Here is a 6,217-nt window from a genome sequence, read left to right as displayed (position 1 = left end):
GCAAACTTGGAACTAGAAGGGAAATATAAACATTCTGAAAGAAAAACAGATAAACTTCTCAGAAGTAGTAGGTGGTATGGCATGATTTTATGAGTCCTACTTCCATTGACTAAAAACTAGTGACTAAGCCATTTATAGTTTATTTTAAAATTTTTCACATGAGAGAAGGTCAATTCAATCCCTTCAAGACTTTTATTTTCCCCATGCATATTTTTTGGTGCCTTTTCTAATGTTGTCTCCTTTTTTAGTCAAACAAGCAAAGAGTGGCAGCGGGGAGAGAGAGCCAAACCAAAAACCAAACTCAACTGTAGAGAACAAACTGATAGTTACCAAGGGGGAAGTGGGGGGATGGGTTAAATAAGTGATGGGGATGAAGGAGGGCACTTTGGGGTAGCTGGGTGGCTCAGCCAGTTAAGCATCCAGCTCCTGATTTTGGCTCAGGTCATGATCTCACATTTCATGAGTTCTAGCCCCGTGTTAGGTTTTGTGCTGACAGTGCAGAGCCTGCTTGGGATTTTCTCTCTCTCTGCCTCTCTCTCTCTCTCTCTCTCTCTCTCTCTCTCTGTGTGTGTGTGTGTGTGTGTGTGTGTGTGTGTGTGTGTCTGTCTGTCTGTCTGTCTCTGTCTCAAAATAAATAAATCAATAAGCTTTAAAAAAAGGGCACTTGTAGTGAGTACCAGGCATTGCATGCAAGTGTTGAATCACTATATTATACACCTGAAACTGATATTTCACTGGATGCTAACCATACTGGAATTTAAATAAAAACTTAAGCAAAATAAAATAAAATGTTTAGTTAATTCTTCCTTAGGAAGCAAAGGCAAATCTTAAGCCTCACAGTGTACTTACTTTTTTTAATTAGTTGCCAACATATGAAATCAGAGATTTTCCATGAAACAGATTTCAGTTCTCTATCTAAAACTAAGAATTTTGGAACCAATCCAATCACTGTTCCATCAACAGACAAGGAGCCAGGAGCTAGGACAGCCCCGTTGAGCCAGAGTTCAATTCTTCAGTTTTCTGCAGTCTCCATCCTCCTCTGCTACCTCAGAGACTCTGTCCACACCTCTCATTTATATTGCCTGCTAGGAACTGTAAGATTGTGAATCCCCAGTTCCTTACTCTAAGCCGTATCTTTTTTTTTCTTTTCCAGATTTATTGAAATATAATTGATTAATAATTGATAATTGATTGACTGAATATTGATTAATAATGTGTAAGTTTAAGATGTAAGATGTATAGCATGCTGTGTTGATATCCATATGTATTGTGAAATAATTACCACAGCAAAGTCAGTTAACATATCCATTACTTAACATAGTTATCCATATGTATGTGTGTGTGTGTGTGTGTGTGTGTGTGTGTGTGTGTGTGGTGAGGACATTTACAATTACTGGTCTAACAAATTTCAAGTATATAATACAGTGTTATTAACTATAATCATCATGCTGTACATAAGTACTGGGGAGTACCTACTCATCTTATAAGTGAAAGTCCTACCTCTAAACAAAGAAAATAAACATTTCAAGTTTCTTCATCAGAAAGAAAGGATATTTGGTAAAGTTCAGTTATATGTCAGAAGAAAACAGTTATCTTAGTACACAGTGACAGTGTTATTCACAATAGCCAAAATATGGAAACAGCCCAAGTGTCACTGACTGATGAATGAGCAGGTCAACAAAACATATTCTATACACACCCCCCACCGTGGAATAGTATTCAGCCTTCAAAAGGAAGGAAGCTCTGGGGGCTCAGTTGGATGGGCATCTGACTTCAGCTCATGTCATGCCCTCGTGGTTTCTGGGCTTGAGCCCCACATTGGGCTCTGTGCTGATGGCTCAGAGCCTGGAGCCTGCTTCAGATCTGTCTCCTGCTCTCTGCCTCTACCCTGCTCATGCTCTATCTCTCTCTCGAAATAAACAAATAAACATTAAAAAAAATTTTAAACAAAAAAAAAAAAAGGAAGGGCACTCTGACATAGGCTGCAACGTGAACAGTGAGGACATCATGCTAAATGAAACAAGCTGGTTGCAAAGGACAAATACTGAGTGATTCCATTTATATAAGGTTTCTACAACAGTCAAATTCACAGAAACAGAAAGAATGGTGGTTGACAAGGACCAAGGGGATATGGGAGTTATTTAATGGGTACAGAGTTTCAGTCTGGTTGGTGGAAATGGTTGCACAAAAATGTGAAAACACAGGGTGCCTGGGTGGCTCAGTCAGTTATGCATCCAACTCTTGGTTTCAGCTCAGGTCATGATCTCACAGTTCATGAGACTGAGACCCACATCAGGCTCTGTGCTGACACTGTGGAGTCTCCTTGGGATTCTCAATCTCTCTCTCTCTCTCTCTCTCTCTCAAAATAAATACATAAACTTTTAAAAAATAATAATGTGAATATATATAACACTCCTGAACTATACAGTGAAAAACTGGTTTAAATGGTAAATTAAGGGACACCTGAGTGTCTCAGTCGGTTGGGTGACCGACTTCGGCTCAGGTCATGATCTCATGGTTTGTGAGTTTGAGCCCTGCATTGGGCTCTGTGCTGACAGCTCAGAGCCTGGAGCCTGCTTTGGATTCTGTGTCTCCCTCTCTCTCTGTCCCTCCCCCATTCATACTCTGTCTCTCTCTGTCTCTCAATAACAAATAAATGTTAAAAAAAAATTTAATGGTAAATTTATGTTATCTATGTTTTCCACAATTAAAAAAAGAAAAAGAAAACAGTTATTTTGTACATTTCCACCTTCCATTTTCTCTCTCACTTAGCCCAGAAGAGAGTAAATAGGAGTGTAGCATAAATGCTACTTTTAACACTCAGAAAGCTAAAATTAAGCAATTATATTTCACTTTATCACATACACCTGTATAAATTGCAGATGGATTGAATACATAAAATTTGTATGTAAGCATAGAGAAAAGACTGGAAAATAGACACACTGAACAGTTTTGCCTCTTACATCATCCCTAAAAGAAGTTACTGGGTGGGGGAAGATATTTCTATGTCATGCAGCTCTGTATTGCCTCTGTTATAAAGTAGTTCAACGGCTTTTTAAAAATAATAATAAAGAAAGCTTAAAAGGCTTCCTGTTAAAAAGGGCAGAGGAGAAACCTCCAACCCTTGTGTCATCTCTGAAATCAACCAAGAACAGGAAAGAGAAACAGAAAAAAAACTTCCACTTCTATGAAGTCACCCAGGCACCTGGAGCTGATGGGGTGGGGTGGGGCAGAGGGAGGGAGACCCTCTGCAGGAAATAAAGGGAATTCAGGGTTTTCCAGAGTAGGGAACACACACAAGTGGGAGGGAGCCCCTCCAGCCCCACCCTCATTGGAACCATAAGGTCTAGGTGCCAGGCAAACCTCTGAACATCTTTGAACTCTGTGTGCCCCAGTACTGGCAGGCTTTGGGGATGTACAGAAACACACCTTTTTCAATAGCGGGTACCTGTTTCCAGTGTGGAGTGAAATTGTAAGACAGTAGAAACCCAACCCATACTGATGCTAGTCAGCTGAGAAGTCCAAGTTAAATCACCCAAAATGTGTGGCATTTGAGTTTGATGTGAGTCCAAGATACTTCTTGTTATTCAGGAGGGAACCACACCCAGCAGAGAGGGGTTGTAATTGCTATTGGTGCCAAACAGAAAGGACCTACAGATGCTACTAGGCTGTGTTGCCTGCACTCACTAGAGAAAATCAAGATGATGCTTTTTCCCATCCAAGCTCACAGGCCCCTGAGCTATAGTCACAGAATCCTTGAGGATATGTGAGAGTCCTTTCCCAAAAAACTTTTTTAAAAACAGCTACATGAATGGCGCCTGGGTGGCTCAGTCGGTTGAGCGTCCGACTCCAGCTCAGGTCGTGATCTCATGGCTTGTGGGTTCAGAGCCCCACATTGGGCTCTGTGCTGACAGCTCAGAGCCTGGAGCCTGCTTCAGATTCTGTGTCTCTCTCTCTCTCCCCATCCCCCGTTCATGCTCTGTCTCTCTCTTCTCAACAATAAAGACAAACAAACAAAAGCAGCTACATGAAGGGCACCTGGGTGGCTCAGTAGGTTAAGCCTGGAACCTACTTCAGATTCTGTGTCTCCCTGTCTCTCTGTGTCCCCCACCCCAGCTAACACTCTGTCTCTCAAAAATAAATAAACATTAAAAAAATTTTTTTAAAGAGCTACATGAGGGGCACCTGGGCAACTTACTTGGTTGAGTATCCAACTCCTGATTTCAGCTCAGCTCATGAACCCAGGGCTGTAAGATCAAGCTCCGCATTGGGATCTGCACTGACATCATGGAGCCTGCTTGGGACTCTCTCTCTGCCCCTTCACCCATTCACACTCTCTCAAAATAAATAAATAAACATTAATAACAATAAAATAAAATAAAATAAATAAGAGCTACACCAGGAAAAATTCTGTTGTTTCAAAGAAAAGTGATTTTCTTTTAAGGAACCATCATGAAAACTATGTAAACATAATTTAGGATCAGAAAACAAAAGGAGAAAAGGCATATCTGGCAAACAAAAGATAATGAAGAACACTCAAATACAGTAAGTAGGATGCCACAAAGTATGTAAAAATAATGCAATGGGCATGATAGTGGCCCCCACACATGTCTACTTGCTAATCTTCATAAACCAGGAATATGTTATGTTATATGGCCACTGGGAATTAAGGCAGTGGATGGAATTAAGCTTGCTAATCAGTTGTCCTTAAGTTAGGGAGAGTACCCTGGATATTTCAGGTGGGTTTAATATAATCACAGGGTCCTTAAGAGGAGAAGAAAGGGATGGAAGACTTCAGAGTGATTCCTTGTGAGGATGATTCATGGAGGAGGACTCTGGAAGCTGGAAAAGACAAGGAAGGAATTTTCCCCTAGAGCCTCCAGAAAGGAACACAGCCATTAAAAAGTTTTTGCACAAAAAGGCAACTTATTGAGTGGGAGAAGATATTTGTAAATGATATATCTGATAAGGGGTTAATATCTACATACATAAAGTACTTCTAGAACTCAACACCAAAAATAAATAAATAAAATAAAAATAATCTGATTAAAAAGGGCCAGAGGACCTGAATAAACATTTTCTCCAAAGAAGACACCCAGATGGCTAACAGACACATGAAGAGATGCTCAACATCACTCATTGTCAAAGAAATACAAGTTAAAACTACAATGATGGGGCACCTGGATGGCTCAGTTGGTTAAGCGTCCAACTCTTGGTTTCAGCTCAGGTCATGATCTCACAGTTCCTGAGTCCAGGTCCAAGCTAACAATGTGGAGCCTGCCTGGGATTCTCTTTCTCCCTCTCTCTCTGCCCCTCCCCAACATGTTCTCTCTCTCTCTCTCCCTCAATAAATAAATAAACTTAAAAAAAAAAAAAACTATGAGAATGCAAACTGGTGCAGCCACTCTTGAAAACAGTATGGAGCTTCCTAAAAAAAATTAAAAATAGATTTACCCTAAGACCCAGCAATTGCACTACTAGGTATTTATCCAAGGGATACAGGTGTGTTGTTTTGAAGGGACACATGCACCCCAATGTTTATAGCAGCACTATCAACAATAGCCAAAGTATGGAAAGAGCCCAAATGTCCATCGATGGATGAATGGATAAAGAAGATGTAGTATATATATATATATATATATATATATATATATATACACACACACACACACACACACACACACACACACACACACTAGAGCATTACTCGGCAATCAAAAAGAATGAAATCTTGCCATTTGCAAGTACTTGGATGGAACTATAGGGTATTATGCTAAGCGAAATTAGTCAGAGAAAGACAAATATCATATGACTTCACTCATATGAGGACTTTAGGAGACAAAACAGATGGGGGTGCCTGGGTGGCTCAGTTGGTTAAGCATCTGACTTCAGCTCAGGTCATGATCTCACAGTTCGTGGGTTTGGGCCCTGCGTCGGGCTCTGTGCCAACAGCTCAGAGCCTGGAGCCTGCTTCAGATTCTGTGTGTCTCTCTCTCTCCCTCCCATGCTCATGATCTCTCTCTCTCTCTCTCTCTCTCTCTCTCTCTCTCTAATAAATAAACATTTAAAAAAGAGAGACAAGACAGATGAACATAAGGGAAGAGAAGCAAAAATAATATAAGAACAGGGAGGGGGACAAAATATAAGAGACTCTTAAATATGGACAGCAAACAGAGGGTTACTAGAAGGGTTGTGGGAGGGGAGTGGGTTAAATGGG

Source organism: Puma concolor, chromosome A1 (genome assembly GCF_028749965.1).
Source record: "Puma concolor isolate L17-30 chromosome A1, mPumCon1.1.hap2, whole genome shotgun sequence".
In the NCBI taxonomy this organism is placed as follows: Eukaryota; Metazoa; Chordata; class Mammalia; order Carnivora; family Felidae; genus Puma; species Puma concolor.
Note: the sequence above shows the minus strand (reverse complement) of the source record.